The sequence below is a fragment of the Aristolochia californica genome, unplaced genomic scaffold, assembly GCF_029961685.1.
Source record: "Aristolochia californica isolate CCGP_79_NKW_82.1479 unplaced genomic scaffold, dmAriCali1.0.hap1 SCAF_1, whole genome shotgun sequence".
NCBI lineage: Eukaryota > Viridiplantae > Streptophyta > Magnoliopsida > Piperales > Aristolochiaceae > Aristolochia > Aristolochia californica.
Genome location: NW_027181770.1, coordinates 16,433,384 through 16,452,370, shown reverse-complemented (window position 1 = coordinate 16,452,370; position 18,987 = coordinate 16,433,384).

Here is an 18,987-nt window from a genome sequence, read left to right as displayed (position 1 = left end):
CACAAATGAACACAAAAGTTTTGTTGTCCAAGTTTGGGAAATTAAACTAGTTCAACCCTAACGGCTTGGAATTTTATAAGAAAGAGATTTCCTCCACAAATTCTTAAAAATGGATTTGCATGTTTTAAACATGTTAAAGATGCAAATCAACTTTGGATCCATAGCTTTTGAAGAGAATAACAAACGCTCATTAAATTCTCAAGTGAACATGCGGTGGGATATTTACCCGAGTCAAACAAGCCATTATTTTGCCCATCTACAAAAAGCTGACCCAACGATCATGGATGATTGTAAAGTGATTTATCATGCGTAACTGGCTATATTACCCTAATAAATGACTTATGGATTGGGAGTCAAGACTCAGTTAAAAATCTCTGGCTCCCCCTTTTTCCTGACGATTGCAAAACCTGATATATAAAAACTATGAAGAGCTTAGAATCCCTAAAAATTACAGAAACTCTTTGGAATTATCTCTCTCTACGTTTGTGCATTGTGCATTTCCATTCCACATGTACTCTTTTTTCTTAAAACAAAACTTTGAGTTTTCGTTCTCCCTTCATCCCGTCAACCAAAAAGGCAAATGGATTACAACAAAATGAAAATTTTGGAGTCCAAGTACGGAAAAAATTTAAAACAATAAGAAATGTAAGTAAAAAATATTTATTCACATACCTCAAATGAACACAAAAGTTTTGTTATCCAAGTTTGGGAAATTCCACTAGTTCAACTCCAACAGCTTGGAATTTTATAGGAAAGAGATTTCCTCCACACATGATTTAAAAATGGATATGCATGTTTTAAACATGTTAAAGATGCAAATCACCTATGGATCCAAAGCTTTTGAAGAGAATAACAAACGCTCATGAAATACTCAATTGAACGTGCGGTGGGATATTTACCCGAGTCAAACAAGCCTTTATTTTGCCCACCTACAAAAAGCTGACCCAACGATCATGGATGATTGTAAAATGATTTATCATGCGTAACGGGCTATATTACCCTAAGAAATGATGCATGGATTGGAAGTCAAGACTCAGTTAAAAATCCCTGCCTCCCCCATTTTCCCGACGATTGCAAAACCTGATATATAAAAACTAAGAAGAGCTTACAATCCCTAAAAATTACAAAAACTCTTTGGAATTATCATGCTCTACATTTGTGCACTGTGCATTTTCTTTTTAGATGTACACTTTTTTCATCAATCAAAACTTTGAGTTTTCGCTCTCCCTTTATCCCGTAAACCAAAAAGGCAAATACACCACAACAAAATGAAAATATTAGAGTTCATGTACGGAACAAAATTTAAAACAATAACAAATATAAGTAAAGAAAATTTATTCACACACCACAAACGAACACAAAAGTTTTGGTGTCCAAGTTTGGGAAATTCCACTAGTTGAACGCTTACAGCTTGGAATTTTATAAGAAAGAGATTTCCTCCACACATACTTAAAAAATGGATTTGCATGTTTTAAACATGTTACAGATGCAAATCACCTATGGATCCATAGCTGTTGAAGAGAATAACAAACGCTCATTAAATTCTCAACTGAACGTGCGGTGGGATATCTACCCGAATCAAATAAGACATTATTTTGCCCATCTACAAAAAGCTGACCCAACGATCATGGATGATTGTAAAGTGATTTATAATGCGTAACGGGCTATATTGCCATAATAAATGACATATGGATTCGGAGTCAAGACTCAGTTAAAAATCCCTGCCTCCCCCTTTTTCCCGACGATTGCAAAACCTGATATATAAAAACTAAGAAGAGCTTACAATCCCTAAAAATTACAGAAATTCTTTGGAATTATCTCGCTCTACATAAGTGCACTGTTAATTTTATTTTAGATGTACTCTTTTTGCATAAATCAAAACTTTGAGTTTTCGCTCTCCCTTCATCCCGTAAACCAAAAAGGTAACTGGATCACAACAAAATGAAAGTTTGGGAGTTCAAGTACGAAAAAAATTTATAAAAATAACAAATGTAAGTAAATAAAATTTATTCACACACCACAAATGAACACAAAAGTTTTGTTGTCAAAGTTTGGGAAATTCCACTAGTTCAACCCCAACAGTTTGGCATTTTATAGGAAAGAGATTTCCTTCACACAAGCTTTAAAAATGGATATGCATGTTTTAAACATGTTAAAGATGCAAATCACCCATGGATCCAAAGCTTTTGAAGAGAATAACAACCACTCATTAAATTCTCAAATGAGTGTGCGGTGGGATATTTACCCAAGTCAAACAACCCATTATTTTGCCCATCTACAAAAAGCTGACTCAACGATCAAGGATGATTGTAAAGTGATTTATCATGCGCAACATGCTATATTACCCTAAGAAATGACATATGGATTGAGAGTCAAGACTCAGTTAAAAATCCCTGCCACCCCATTTTTCCCGACGATTGCAAAACCTGATATATAAAAACTAAGAAGAGCTTACAATCCCTAAAAATTACAGAAACCCTTTGGAATTATCTCGCTCTACTTTTGTGCACTATGCATTTTCAGTTTAGATGTACACTTTTTTCATAAATCAAAACTTTGAGTTTTCGCTCTCCCTTCATCCCGTAAACCAAAAAGGCAAATAGATCACACCAAAATGAAAATTTTAGAGTTCCTGTACTGAAAAAAATTTAAAACAATAACAAATGTAAGTAAATAAAATTTATTCACACACCACAAATGAACACAAAACTTCTGTTGTCCATGTTTGGGAAATTCCACTAGTTCAACCCCAACAGCTTGGAATTTTATAGGAAAGAGATTTCCTCCTCACATGCTTTAGAAATGGATATGCATGTTTTAAACATGTTAAAGATGCAAATCACCTACGGATCCAAACTTTTGAAGAGAATAACAAACGCTCAATAAATTCTCAAGTGAACGTGCGGTGGGATATTTACCCGAGTCAAACAAGCCATTATTTTGCCCATCTACAAAAGCTGACCCAACGATCATGGATGATTGTAAAGTGATATATCATGCGTAACGGGCTATATTACCCTAAGAAATAACTTATGGATTGGGAGTCAAGATTCAGTTAAAAATCCCTGCCTCCCCCTTTTTCCCGACGATTGCAAAACCGGATATATAAAAACTAATAAGATCTTACAATCCCTAAAAATAACAGAAACTCTTTGGCATTATCTCGCTCTTCATTTGTAAACTATGCATTTTTATTTTAGATGTACACTTTTTTCATAAATCAAAACTTTGAGTTTTCGCTCTCCCATCATCCCGTAAACCAAAAGGGCAAATAGATCAAATCAAAATGAAAATTTTAGAGTTCTTTTACAGAAAAAAATTTAAAACATTCACGAATGTAAGTAGAGAAAATTTATTCACACACCACAAATGAACACAAAAGTTTTGTTGTCCAAGTTTGGGGATTTCCACTTGTTCAACCCTAACAGCTTGGAATTTTATAAGAAAGAGATTTCCTCCACACATGCTTAAAAAATGGATTTGCATGTTTTAAACATGTTAATGACGCAAATAACCTATGGATCCATAGATTTTGAAGGGAATAACAAACGCTTATTAAATTCTCAAGTGAACGTGCGGTGGGATATTTATCCGAATCAAACAAGCCATTGTTTTGCCCATCTACAAAAAGCTGACCCAACCATCATGGATGATTGTAAAGTGATTTATCATGCGTAACGGGCTATATTACCCTAATAAATGACTTATGGATTGGGAGTCAAGACTCCGTTAAAAATCCATGCCTTCTCGTTTTTCCCGACGATTGCAAAACCTGATATATCAAAACTAAGAAGAGCTAACAATCCCTAAAAATTACAGAAACTCTTTGGAATTATCTCTCTCTACATTTGTGCATTGTGCATTTCCATTCTACATGTACACTTTTTTTTAAAACAAAACTTTGAGTTTTTGCGCTCCCTTCATCCCGTAAACCAAAAAGGCAAATAGATCACAAAAAATGAAAATTTTGGAGTTCACCTACAGAAAAAAATTTAAAACAATAACAAATGTAAGTAAAGAAAATTTATTCACACACCACAAATGAACACAAAAGTTTTGTTGTCCAAGTTTGGGAAATTCCACAAGTTCAACCCCAACAGCTTGGAATTTTATTAGAAAGAGATTTCCTCCACGCATGCTTTAAAAATGGATATACATGTTTTAAACATGTTAAAGATGCAAATCAGCTATGGATCCAAAGCTTTTGAAGAGAATAACAAACGCTCATTAAATTCTCAACTGAACAAGCGATGGGATATTTACCCGAGTCAAACAAGCCATTATTTTGCCCATCTACAAAAAGCTGACTCAACGATCATGGATGATTGTAAAGTGATTTATCATGCGTAACGGGCTATATTACCCTAAGAAATGACTTATGGATTGGGAGTCAAGACTCAGTTAAAAATCCCTGCCTCCCCCTTTTTCCCGACGATTGCAAAACCTGATATATAAAAACTAAGAGGAGCTTACAATCCCTAAGAATTACAGAAAATCTTTGGATTTATCTCGCTCTACATTAGTGCACTGTGTATTTTCATTTTAGATGTACACTTTTTGCATAAATCAAAACTTTGAGTTTTCGCTCTCCCTTCATCCCATAAACCAAAAAGGCGAATAGATCACAACAAAATGAAAATTTTGGAGTTCAAGTGTGGAAAAAATCTAAAACAATAACAAATATAAGTAAAGAAAATTTATCCACACACCACAAATGAACACAAAAGTTTTGTTGTCCAAGTTTTGGAAATTCCACTAGTTCAACCCCAACAGCTTGGAATTTTATAGGAAAGAGATTTCCTCCACAAATGCTTTAAAAAAGGATAAGCATGTTTTAAACATGTTAAAGATGCTAATCACCTATGGATCCAAAGCTTTTGAAGAGAATAAAAAACGCTCATTAAATTCTCAACTGAACGTGCGGTGGGATATTTACCCGAGTCAAACAAGCCATTATTTTGCCCATCTACAAAAAGCTGACCCAACGATCATGGATGATTTAAAGTGATTTATCATGCATAACGGGCTATATTACCCTAATAAATGACTTATGGATTGGGAGTCAAGAGTCAGTTAAAAATGCTTGCCTTCCCCTTCTTGCCAACGATTGCAAAACCTGAGATATAAAAACTAACAAGAGCTTACAATCCCTAAAAATTACAGAAACTCTTTGGAATTATCTCGCTCTACATTTGTGCATTGTGCATTTTCATTCCACATGTACACTTTTTTCTTAAAACAAAACTTTGAGTTTTTGCGCTCCCTTCATCCCGTAAACCAAAAGGCAAATAGATCACAAAAAAATGAAAATTTTGGAGTTCATGTACAGAAAAAAATTTAAAACAATAACAAATGTAAGTAAAGAAAATTTATTCACACACCACAAATGAACACAAAAGTTTTGTTGTCCAAGTTTGGGAAATTCCACTAGTTCAACCCCAACAACTTGGAATTTTATAGGAAAGAGATTTCCTCCACAAATGCTTTAAAAAAGGAGAAGCATGTTTTAAACATGTTAAAGATGCTAATCACCTATGGATCCAAAGCTTTTGAAGAGAATAAAAAACTCTCATTAAATTCTCAACTGAACGTGCGGTGGGATATTTACCCAAGTCAAGCAAGCCATTATTTTGCCCATCTACAAAAAGCTGACCCAACGATCATGGATGATTGTAAAGTGATTTATCATGCATAACGGGCTATATTACCCTAATAAATGACTTATGGATTGGGAGTCAAGACTCAGTTAAAAATGCATGCCTTCCCCTTTTTCCCAACGATTGCAAAACCTGAGATATAAAAACTAACAAGAGCTTACAATCCCTAAAAATTACAGAAACTCTTTGGAATTATCTCGCTCTACATTTGTGCATTGTGCATTTCCATTCTACATGTACACTTTTTTCTTAAAACAAAACTTTGAGTTTTTGCGCTCCCTTCATCCTGTAAACCAAAAGGCAAATAGATCACAAAAAAATGAAAATTTTGGAGTTCATGTACAGAAAAAAATTTAAAACAATAACAAATGTAAGTAAAGAAAATTTATTCACACACCACAAATGAACACAAAAGTTTTGTTGTCCAAGTTTGGGAAATTCCACTAGTTCAACCCCAACAGCTTGGAATTTTATTAGAAATAGATTTCCTCCACGCATGCTTTAAAAATGGATATACATGTTTTAAACATGTTAAAGATGCAAATCACCTATGGATCCAAAGCTTTTGAAGCTAATAACAAACGCTCATTAAATTCTCAACTGAACAAGCGATAGGATATTTACCCGAGTCAAACAAGCCATTATTTTGCCCATCTACAAAAAGCTGCCTCAACGATCATGGATGATTGTAAAGTGATTTATCATGCGTAACGGGCAATATTACCCTAAGAAATGACTTATGGATTGGGAGTCAAGACTCAGTTAAAAATCCCTGCCTTCCCCTTTTTCCCGACGATTGCAAAACCTGATATATAAAAACTAAGAGGAGCTTACAATCCCTAAAAATTACAGAAAATCTTTGGATTTATCTCGCTCTACATTAGTGCACTGTGTATTTTCATTTTAGATGTACACTTTTTGCATAAATCAAAACTTTGAGTATTCGCTCTCCCTTCATCCCATAAACCAAAAAGGCGAATAGATCACAACAAAATGAAAATTTTGGAGTTCAAGTGCGGAAAAAATCTAAAACAATAACAAATATAAGTAAAGAAAATTTATTCACACACCACAAATGAACACAAAAGTTTTTTTGTCCATGTTTTGGAAATTCCATGAGTTCAACCCTAACAGCTTCGAATTTTATAAGAAAGAGATTTCCTCCACACATGCTTAAAAAATGGATTTGCATGTTTTAAACATGTTAAAGATGCAAATCACCTATGGATCCACAACTTTTGAAGAGAATAACAAACGCTCATTAAATTCTCAACTGAACGTGCGGTGGGATATTTACCCGAGCCAAACAAGCCATTATTTTGCCCATCTACAAAAAGCTGACCGATTGTAAAGTGATTTATCATGCATAACGGGCTATATTACCCTAATAAATGACTTATGGATTGGGAGTCAAGACTCAGTTAAAAATGCCTGCCTTCCCCTTTTTCCCAACGATTGCAAAACCTGAGATATAAAAACTAACAAGAGCTTACAATCCCTAAAAATTACAGAAACTCTTTGGAATTATCTCGCTCTACATTTGTGCATTGTGCATTTCCATTCTACATGTACACTTTTTTCTTCAAACAAAACTTTGAGTTTTTGCGCTCCCTTCATCCCGTAAACCAAAAGGCAAATAGATCACAAAAAAATGAAACTTTTGGAGTTCATGTACAGAAAAAAATTTAAAACAATAACAAATGTAAGTAAAGAAAATTTATTCACACACCACAAATGAACACAAAAGTTTTGTTGTCCAAGTTTGGGAAATTCCACTAGTTCAACCCCAACAGCTTGGAATTTTATTAGAAAGAGATTTCCTCCACAAATGCTTTAAAAAAGGATAAGCATGTTTTAAACATGTTAAAGATGCAAATCACCTATGGATCCAAAGCTTTTGAAGAGAATAACAAACGCTCATTAAATTCTCCACTGAACAAGCAATGGGATATTTACCCGAGTCAAACAAGCCATTATTTTGCCCATCTACAAAAAGCTGACTCAGCGATCATGGATGATTGTAAAGTGATTTATCATGCGTAATGGGCTATATTACTCTAATAAATGACTTATGGATTGGGAGTCAAGAGTCAGTTAAAAATCCCTGCCTCCCCCTTATTCCCGACGATTGCAAAACCTGATATACAAAAATTAAGAAGAGATTATAATCCCTAAAAATTACAGAAACTCTTTGGAATTATCACTCTCTACATTTTTGCATTGTGCATTTCAATTCTACATGTACTCTTTTTTCTTAAAACAAAACTTTGAGTTTTCGCTCTCCCTTCATCCCGTAAACCAAAAAGGCAAATGGATAACAACAAAATAAAGTTTAGGAGTTCAAGTACGAAAAAAATTTAAAACAATAACAAATGTGAGTAAAGAAAATTTATTCACACACCACAAATGAACACAAAAGTTTTGTTGTCAAAGTTTGGGAAATTCCACTAGTTCAACCCCAACAGCTTGGCATTTTATAGGAAAGAGATTTCCTCTACACAAGCTTTAAAAATGGATATGCAGGTTTTAAACATGTTAAAGATTCAAATCACCTATGGATCCAAAGCTTTTGAAGAGAATAAAAAACGCTCATTAAATTCTCAACTGAATGTGTGGTGGGATATTTACCCAAGTCAAACAACCCATTATTTTGCCCATCTACAAAAAGCTGACCCAGCGATCATGGTTGGTTGTAAAGTGATTTATCATGCGTAACGGGCTATATTACCCTAAGAAATGACTTATAGATTGGGAGTCAAGACTCAGTTAAAAATCCCTGCCTCTCCCTTTTTCCCGACGATTGCAAACTCTGATATATAAAAACTAAGAAGAGCTTACAATCCCTAAAAATTAGAGAAACTCTTTGGAATTATCTCGCTCTACATTAGTGCACTGTGCATTTTCATTTTAGATGTACTCTTTTTGTATAAATCAAAACTTTGAGTTTTTGCTCTCCCTTCATCCCATAAACCGAAAAGGCGAATAGATCATAACAATATGAAAATTTTGGAGTTCAAGTACGGAGAAAATCTAAAACAATAACAAATTTAAGTAAAGAAAATTTATTCACACACCACAAATGAACACAAAAGTTTTGTTGTCCAAGTTTGGGAAATTCCACTAGTTCAAACCCAGCAGCTTGGAATTTTATAGGAAAGAGATTTCCTCCACAAATGCTTTAAAAATGGATAAGCATGTTTTAAACATGTTAAAGATGCAAATCACCTATCGATCCAAAGCTTTTGAAGAGAATAACAAACACTCATTAAATTCTCAACTGAACCTGCGGTGGGATATTTACCCGAGTCAAATAAGCCATTATTTTGCCCATCTACAAAAAGCTGACCCAACGATCATGGATGATTGGAAAGTGATTTATCATGCGTAACGGGCTATATTACCCTAATAGATGACTTATGGATTGGGAGTCAAGACTCAGTTAAAAATCCCTGCCTCCCCCTTTTTCCCGACGATTGCAAAACCTGATATATAAAAATTAAGAAGTGCTTACAATCCCTAAAAATTACAGAAACTCTTTGGAATTATCACTCTCTACATTTGTGCATTGTGCATTTATTTTCTACTTGTACTCTATTTCCTTAAAACAAAACTTTGAGTTTTCGCTCTACCTTCATCCCGTAAACCAAAAAGGCAAATAGATCATAACAAAATGAAAATTTTGGAGTTCAAGTACGAAAAAAATTTAAAACAATACCAAATGTAAGTAAAGTAAATTTATTCACACACCACAAATGAACACAAAAGTTTTGTTCTCCAAGTTTGGGAAATTCCACAAGTTCAACCCCATCCACAAAAAGCTGACCCAACGATCATGCATTATTGTAAAGTGATTTATCATGTATAACTGGCTATATTACCCTAAGATATGACTAATGGATTGGGAGTCAAGACTCAGATAAAAATCCCTGTCTCCCCGTTTTTCCCGACGATTGCAAAACCTGATATATAAAAACTAAGAAGAGCTTACAATCCCTAAAAATTACAAAAAATCTTTGGAATTATCTTGCTCTACATTTGTGCGCTGTGCATTTTCATTTTAGATGTACACTTTTTTCATCAATCAAAACTTTGAGTTTTCGTTGTCCCTTCATCCCGTAAACCAAAAAGGCAAATAGACCACAACAAAATGAAAATTTTAGAGTTCATGTACGGAAAAAAATTTAAAACAATAAAAAATGTAAGTAAAGAAAATTTATTCACACACCACAAATGAACACAAAACTTTTGTTCTCCAAGTTTGGGAAATTCCAATAGTTCAACCCTAACAGCTTGGAATTTTATAAGAAAGAGATTTCCTCCACACATGCTTAAAAAAAGGATTTGCATGTTTTAAACATGTCAAAGATGCAAATCACCTATGGATCCATAGCGTTTGAAGAGAATAACAAATGCTCATTAAATTCTCAAGTGAACGTGCGGTGGTATATTTACCCGAGTCAAACAAGCCATTATTTTGCCCATCCACATAAAGCTCACCCAACGATCATGGATGATTGTAAAGTGATTTATCATGCGTAACGCGCTATATTACCCTAATAAATGACTTATGGATTGGGAGTCAAGACTCAGTTAAAAATCCCTCTCTTCCCCTTTTTCCCGACGATTGCAAAACCAGATATATAAAAACTAACAAGAGCTTACAATCCCTAAAAATTACAGAAACTCTTTGGAATTATCTCTCTCTACATTTGTGGACTGTGCATTTTCATTTTACATGTACACTTTTTTCATAAATCAATACTTTGATTTTTCGCTCTCCCTTCATCCGGTAAACCATAAAGGCAAATAGATCACAACAAAATGAAAATTTTAGAGTTCTTGTACGGAAAAAAATTTAAAACAATAACAAATGTAAGTAAAGAAAATTTATTCACACACCACAAATGAACACAAAAGTTTTTTTGTCCATGTTTTGGAAATTCGACTAGTTCAACCCTAACAGCTTCGAATTTTATAACAAAGAGATTTCCTCCACACATGCTTAAAAAATGGATTTGCATGTTTTAAACATGTTACAGATGCAAATCACCTATGGATCCACAACTTTTGAAGAGAATAACAAACGCTCATTAAATTCTCATCTGAACGTGCGGTGGGATATTTACCCGAGTCAAACAAGCCATTATTTTGCCCATCTACAAAAATCTGACCCAACGATCATGGATGATTATAAAGTCATTTATCATGCGTAACAGGCTATATTACCCTAATAAATGACTTATGGATTGGGAGTCAAGACTATGTTAAAAATCCCTGCCACCCCCTTTTTCCCGACGATTGCAAAACATGATATATAAAAATTAAGAAGAGCTTATAATCCCAAAAAATTACAGAAACTCTTTGGAATTATCACTCTCTAAATTTGTGCATTGTGCATTTCAATACTACATGTACTCTTTTTTCTTAAAACAAAACTTTGAGTTTTCGCTCTCCCTTCATCCCGTAAACCAAAAAGGCAAATGGATCATAAAAAAATGAAAGTTTTAGAGTTCAAGTACGAAAAAAATTTAAAACAACAACAAACGTAAGTAAATAAAATTTATTCACACACCACAAATGAACACAAAAGTTTTGTTGTCAAAGTTTGGGAAATTCCACTAGTTCAACCCCAACAGCTTGGCATTTTATAGGAAAGAGATTTCCGCTACACAAGCTTTAAAAATGGATATGCATGTTTTAAACATGTTAAAGATGCAAATCACCTATGGATCCAAAGCTTTTGAAGAGAATAACAAATGCTCATTAAATTCTCAACTGAATGTGCGGTGGGATATTTACCCAAGTCAAACAACCCATTATTTTGCCCATCTACAAAAAGCTGACCCAACGATCATGGATGATTGTAAAGTGATTTATCATGCGTAACGGGCTATATTACACTAAGAAATGACGTATGGATTGGGAGTCAAGACTCAATTAAAAATCCCTGCCTCCCCCTTTTTCCCGACAATTGCAAAAGCTGATATATAAAAACTGAGAAGAGCTTACAATCCCTAAAAATTACAGAAACTCTTTGGAATTATCTCGCTCTACATTAGTGCACTGTGCATTTTCATTTTAGATGTACTCTTTTTGCATAAATCAAAACTTTGAGTTTTCGCTCTCCCTTCATCCCATAAACCAAAACGGCGAATAGATCACAACAAAATGAAAATTTTGGATTTCAAGTACGGAGAAAATATAAAACAATAAAAAATGTAAGTAAAGAAAATTTATTCACACACCACAAATGAACACAAAGGTTTTGTTGTCCAAGTTTGGGAAATTCCACTAGTTCAACCCCAACAGCTTGGAATTTTATAGGAAAGAGATTTCCTCCACAAATGCTTTAAAAATGGATAAGCATGTTTTAAACATGTTAAAGATGCAAATCACCTATGGATCCATAGCTTTTGAAGAGAACAACAAAGGCTCATTAAATTCTCAAGTGAACGTGCGGTGGGATATTTACCCGAGTCAAACAAGCCATTATTTTGCCCATCTACAAATACCTGACCCAACGATCATGGATGATTATAAAGTGATTTATCATGCGTAACGGGCTATATTACCCTAAGAAATGACTTATGCATTGGGAGTCAAGACTCAGTTAAAAATCCCTGCCTCCCCCTTTTTCCCGACGAGTGCAAAACATGATATATAAAAACTAAGAAAAGCTTACAATCCCTAAAAATTAACGAAACTCTTTGGAATTATCTCGCTCAACATTTGTGCACTGTGCATTTTCATTTTAGATGTACACTTTTTTCATAAATCAAAACTGTGAGTTTTAGCTCTCCCTTCATCCCGTAAACCAAAAGGGCAAATAGATCAAATCAAAATGAAAATTTTAGAGTTCTTGTATGGAAAAAAATTTAAAACAATAACAAATGTAAGTAAAGAAAATTTAGTCACATATGGATCCATAGCTTTTGTAGAGAATAACAAACGCTCATTAAATTCTCAAGTGAACATGCGGTGGGATATTTACCAGAGTCAAACAACCCATTATTTTTCCCATCTACAAAAAGCTGACCCAACGATCATAGATGATTGTAAATTGATTTATCATTCGTATCGGGCTATATTACCCTAATAAATGACTTATGGATTGGGAATCAAGACTCAGTTAAAAATCCCTGCCTCCCCCATTTTCCCGACGATTGCAAAACCTGATATATAAAAACTAAGAAGAGCTTACAATCCCTAAAAATTACAGAAACTCTTTGGAAATATATCTCTCCACATTTATGCATTGTGCATTTCCATTCTACATGTACTCTTTTTTCTTAAAACAAAACTTTGAGTTTTCGCTCTCCCTTCATCCCGTAAACAAAAAAGGCAAATAGATCACAACAAAATGAAAATTTTAGAGTTCATGTATGGAAAAAAATTTAAAACAATAACAAATGTAAGTAAATAAAATTTATTCACCCACCACAAATGAACACAAAAGTTTGGTTGTCCAAGTTTGGGAAATTTCACTAGTTCAACCCTAACAGCTTGGAATTTGATAAGAAAGAGATTTCCTCCACACATGCTTCAAAAAAGGATATGCATGTTTTAAACATGTTCAAGGTGCAAATCATCTGTGGATCTAATGTTTTTGAAGATAATAACAAACGCTCATTAAATTCTCAACTGAACGTGCGGTGGGATATTTTCCCGAGTGAAACAAGCCATTATTTTGCCTTTCTACAAAAAGCTGACCCAACGATCATGGATGATTGTAAAGTAATTTATCATGCGTAACGGGCTATATTACCCTAAGAAATGACTTATTGATTGGGAGTCAAGACTCAGTTAAAAATCCCTGTCTCCCCCCTTTTCCCGACGATTGCAAAACCTGATATATAAAAACTAAGAAGAGCTTACAATCCCTAAAAATTACAGAAACTCTTTGGAATTCTCTCGCTCTACATTTGTGCAATGTGCATTTTCAGTTTAGATGTACACATTTTTCATCAATCAAAACTTTGAGTTTTCGCTCTCCCTTCATCCCGTAAACCAAAAAGGCAAATAGATCACAACAAAATGAAATTTTTAGAGTTCATGTAAGGAAAAATTTTTAAAACAATAACAAATGTTAGTAAAGAAAATTTATTGACACACCACAAATGAACACAAAAGTCTTGTTGTCCAAGTTTTGGAAATTCCACTGGTTTAACCCTAACAGCTAGGAATTTTATAAGAAAGAGATTTCCTCCACACATGCTTAAAAAATGGATTTGCGTGTTTTAAACATCTCAAAGATGCAAATCACCTATGGATCCATTGCTTTTGAAGAGAATAACAAACGCTCATTAAATTCTCAAGTGAACATGTCGTGGGATATTTATCCGAGTCAAACAAGCCATTATTTTGCCCTCTACAAAAAGATGACACAACGATCATGGATGATTGTAAAGTGATTTATCATGCTTAATGGGCTATATTACCCTAATAAATGACTTATGGATTGGGAGTCAAGACTCAGTTAAAAATCCATGCCTCCCCGTTTTTCCCGAAGATTGCAAAACCTGATATATAAAAACTAAGAAGAGCTTACAATCCCTAACAATTACAGAAACTCTTTGGAATTATCTCGCTCTACATTTGTGCATTGTGCATTTTTATTTTAGATGTACACTTTTTTCATAAATCAAAACATTGATTTTCGCTCTCCCTTCATCCCATAAACCAAAAAGGAAAATAGATCACAACAAAAGGAAAATTTTAGAGTTCATGTATGGAAAAAAATTTAAAACAATAAAAAATGTAAGTAAAGAAAATATATTCATACACCACAAATGTACACAAAAGTTTTGTTGTCCAAGTTTGGGAAATTTCAATAGTTCAGCTCTAACTGCTTGGAATTTTATAAGAAAGAGATTTCCTACACACAAGCTTAAAAAATGGATTTGCATGTTTTAAACATGTTAAAGATGCAAATCACCAATGGATCCATAGCTTTTGAAGAGAATAACAAACGCTCATTCAATTCTCAAGTGGACGTGCGGTGGGATATTTACCAGAGTCAAACAAGCCATTATTTTACCCTTCTAAAAAATGCTGACCCAACGATCATGGATGATTGTAAAGTGATTTATCATGCGTAACAGGCTATATTACCCTAATAAATGACTTATGGATTGGGAGTCAAGACTTAGTTAAAAATCCCTGCCTCTCCGTTTTTCCCGACGATTGCAAAACCTGATATATAAAAACAAAGAAGAGCTTACAATCCCTAAAAATTACAGAAACTCTTTGGAAATATCTCTCTCTACATTTGTGCATTGTGCATTTCCATTCTACATGTACACTTTTTTCTTAAAACAAAACTTTGAGTTTTCGCTCTCCCTTCATTCCATCAACCAAAAAGGCAAATAGATAACAACAAAATGAAAATTTTGGAGTTCAAGTACGGAAAAAATTTAAAACAATAACAAATGTAAGTAAAGAAAATTTATTCACACTCCACAAATGAACACAAAAGTTTTTCCAAGTTTGGGAAATTCCACTAGTTCAACCCCATCAGCTTGGAATTTTATAGGAAAGAGATTTCCGCCACACAAGCTTTAAAAATGGATATGCATGTTTTAAACATGTTAAAGATGCTAATCACCTATGGATCCAATGCTTTTGAAGATAATAACAAACGCTCATTAAATTCTCAACTGAATGTGTGGTGGGATATTTGCCCGAGTCAAACAATCCATTATTTTGCCTATCTACAAAAAGTTGACCCAACGATAATGGATGATTGTACAGTGATTTATCATGTGTAACGGGCTATATTACCCAAAGAAATGACTTATGGATTGGGAGTCAAGACTCGGTTAAAAATCCCTGCTTCCCCCTTTTTCCCGACGATTGCTAAACCTGATATATAAAAAGTAAGAAGAGCTAACAATCCCTAAAAATTACAGAAACTCTTTGGAATTCTCTCGGTCTACATTTGTGCACTGTGCATTTTCATTTTAGATGTACACGTTTTTCATAAATCAAAACATTGAGTTTTCGCTCTCCCTTCATCCCGTAAACCAAAAAGGCAAATAGATCACAACAAAATGAAAATATTAGAGTTCATGTACTGGAAAAAATTTAAAACAATAAAAAATGTAAGTAAATAAAATTTATTCACACACCACAAATGAACACAAAAGTTTGGTTGTCCAAGTTTGGGAAATTCCACTAGTTCAACCCTAACAACTTGGAATTTTGTAAGAAAGAGATTTCCTCCACACATGCTTCAAAAAAGGATATGCATGTTTTAAACATGTTGAAGATGAAAATCATCTATGGATCTAATGTTTTTGAAGATAATAACAAACGGTCATTAAATTCTCACCTACACTTGCGGTGGGATATTTACCCGAGTCAAACATGCCATTATTTTTCCCATCTACAAAAAGCTGACCCAACGATCATGGATGATTGTAAAGTGATTTATCATGCATAACAGGCTATATTACCCTAAGAAATGACTTATTGATTGGGAGTCAAGACTCAGTTAAAAATCCCGGCCTCCCCCTTTTTCCCGACGATTGCAAAACCTGATATATAAAAATTAAGAAGAGCTTACAATCCCTAAAAATAACAGATACTCTTTGGAATTCTCTCGCTCAACAATTGTGCACTGTGCATTTTCATTTTAGATGCACACTTTTTTCATTAATAAAAACTTTGAGTTTTCTCTCTCCCATCATCCCGTAAACCAAAAAGGCGAATAGATCACAACAAAATGAAAATTATAAAGTTCATGTACGAAAAAAATTTAAAACAATAACAAATGTAAGTATATAAAATTTATTCACACACCACAAATGAACACAATAGTTTTGTTGTCCAAGTTTGGGAAATTTCACTAGTTCAACCCTAACAGCTTGGAATTTTATAAGAAAGAGATTTCCTCCACACATGCTTAAAAAATGGATTTGCATGTATTAAACATGTTAAAGAAGCAAATCACCTATGGATCCATAGCTTTTGTAGAGAATAAAAAACGCTCATTAAATTCTCAAGTGAACGTGCGATGGGATATTTACCAGAGTCAAACAAGCCATTATTTTGCCCATCTTCAAAAAGCTGACCCAACGATCATGGATGATTGTAAATTGATTTATCATTCGTATCGGGCTATACTACCCTAATAAATGACTTATGGATTGGGAGTCAAGACTCAGTTAAAAATCCCTGCCTCCCCCATTTTCCCGACGATTGCAAAACCTGATATAAAAAAACTAAGAAGAGCTTACAATCCCTAAAAATTACAGAAACTCTTTGGAAATATCTCTCTCTACATTTATGCATTGTGCATTTCCATTCTACATGTACTCTTTTTTCTTAAAACGAAACTTTGAGTTTTCGCTCTCCCTTCATCCCGTAAACCAAAAAGGCAAATAGATCACAACAAAATGAAAATTTTAGAGTTCATGTACGGAAAAATTTTTAAAACAATAACAAATGTAAGTAAATAAAATTTATTCACACACCACAAATGAACACAAAATTTTGGTTGTCCAAGTTTGGGAAATTTCACTAGTTCAACCCTAACAGCTTGGAATTTGATAAGAAAGAGATTTCCTCCACACATGCTTCAAAAATGGATATGCATGTTTTAAACATGTTGAAGATGCAAATCATCTGTGGATCTAATGTTTTTGAAGATAATAACAAACGCTCATTAAATTCACAACTGAACGTGCGGTGGGATATTTACCCGAGTGAAACAAGCCATTATTTTGACTTTCTACAACAAGCCGACCCGACGATCATGGATGATTGTAAAGTGATTTATCATGCGTAACGGGCTATATTACCCTAAGAAATGACTTATTTATTGGGAGTCAAGACTCAGTTAAAAATCCCTGCCTCCCCCTTTTTCCCAAGGATTCCAAAACCTGATATATAAAAACTAAGAAGAGCTTACAATCCCTAAAAATTACAGAAACTCATTGGAATTCTCTCGCTCTACATTTGTGCAATGTGCATTTTCAGTTTAGATGTACACTTTTTTCATAAATCAAAACTTTGTGTTTTCGCTCTCCCTTCATCCCGTAAACCAAAAAGGCAAATAGATCACAACAAAATGAAAATTTTGGAGTTCATGCACGGAAAAATTTTTAAAACAATAACAAATGTAAGTAAAGAAAATTTATTCACACACCACAAATGAACACAAAAGTCTTGTTGTCCAAGTTTTGGAAATTCCATTGGCTTAACCCTAACAGCTAGGAATTTTATAAGAAAGAGATTTCCTCCACACATGCTTAAAAAATGGATTTGCGTATTTTAAACATCTCAAAGATGCAAATCACCTATGGATCCATTGCTTTTGAAGAGAATAACAAATGCTCATTAAATTCTCAAGTTAACATGCCATGGGATATTTACCCGAGTCAAACAAGCCATTATTTTGCCCTCTACAAAAAGATGACACAATGATCATGGATGATTGTAAAGTGATTTATCATGCGTAATGGTCTATATTACCCTAAGAAATGACTTATTTATTGGGAGTCAAGACTCAATTAAAATCCCAGCCTCCCCCTTTTTCCCGACGATTGCAAAACCTGATATATAAAAATTAAGAAGAGCTTACAATCCCTAAAATTTGCCGAAATTCTTTGGAATTCTCTCACTCTACAATTGTGCACTGTGCATTTTCATTTTAGGTGTACACTTTTTTCATAAATAAAAACTTTGAGTTTTCGCTCTCCCTTCATCCCATAAACCAAAAAGGCGAATAGATCACAACAAAATGAAAATTTTAAAGTTCATGTACGGAAAAAAATTTCAAACAATAACAAATGTAAGTAAAAAAAATTTATTCACACACCAAAAATGAACACAAAAGTTTTGTTGTCCAAGTTTGGGAAATTTCACTAGTTCAACCCTAACAGCTTGGAAATTTTATAAGAAAGAGATTTCCTCCACACATGCTTAAAAAATGGATTTGCATGTTTTAAACATGTTAAAGATGCAAATCACCTATGGACACAAATCTTTTGAACAGAATAACAAACGCTCATTAAATTCTCAAGTGAACGTGCGGTGGGATATTTACCAGAGTCAAACAAGCCATTATTTAGCCCATCTACAAAAAGTTGAACCAACGATCATGGATTATTGTAAATTGATTTATCATGTGTAACGGGCTATATTACCCTAGTAAATGACTTATGGATTGGGAGTCAAGACTCAGTTAAAAATTCCTGCCTCTCCCTTTTTCCTGACTATTGCAAAACCTGATATATAAAAACTAAGAAGAGCTTACAATCCCTAAAAATTACAGAAACTCTTTGGAATTATCTCTCTGTACGTTTGTGCATTGTGCATTTCCATTCTA